The following is a 528-nucleotide window of genomic DNA, read 5'->3' as shown; positions in this document are numbered from 1 at the left end:
GAGGACAGGGTTCCCTACACATTCAAGCAATGCTCCAACACCACCTGGGTGTCCTATAATTCAATTAAATTCTGACACTGTCTACCTGGAGATGGCATCAGATTCACAGGTTGATGGCTCAGCCCCACAAGACTGCCCCGCACTCCCTTCAGATGTCTGTGGCAAGCCCAGGTTATTCCTCACATTTCTGAGCAACTGGCTATAGGTTGTACATTCCCATGATGTTCTCCTTGGACTTCAAAGTCTGCAAGTCCAGGCTGTTACTTGCACTTCTGACTGACTGGCTATAAACAGGAGGCTCCCAAGACCCCTCCTCGGGTTCTATTAATTTGCTAGTGTGGTTCACAGAATTCAGAGAAACATTTCACTTACTGGATTACCAGTTTATTATAAAAGAATATAACTCAAGAATAGCCAGATGGAAGTGATGCATAGGGCAAGGGCACAAGCTTCCCTGCGCTCTCACAGTACGCCTCCGTCCCCAAATCTCCACTTGTTCACCAACCTCGGAACCCAGTCTACTGGAAG

The sequence above is a fragment of the Lipotes vexillifer genome, unplaced genomic scaffold (assembly GCF_000442215.2).
Source record: "Lipotes vexillifer unplaced genomic scaffold, Lipotes_vexillifer_v1.1 scaffold230, whole genome shotgun sequence".
In the NCBI taxonomy this organism is placed as follows: domain Eukaryota; kingdom Metazoa; phylum Chordata; class Mammalia; order Artiodactyla; family Lipotidae; genus Lipotes; species Lipotes vexillifer.
The sequence above is the reverse complement of the archived record's forward strand: the minus strand, read 5'-3'. Positions refer to the sequence as shown.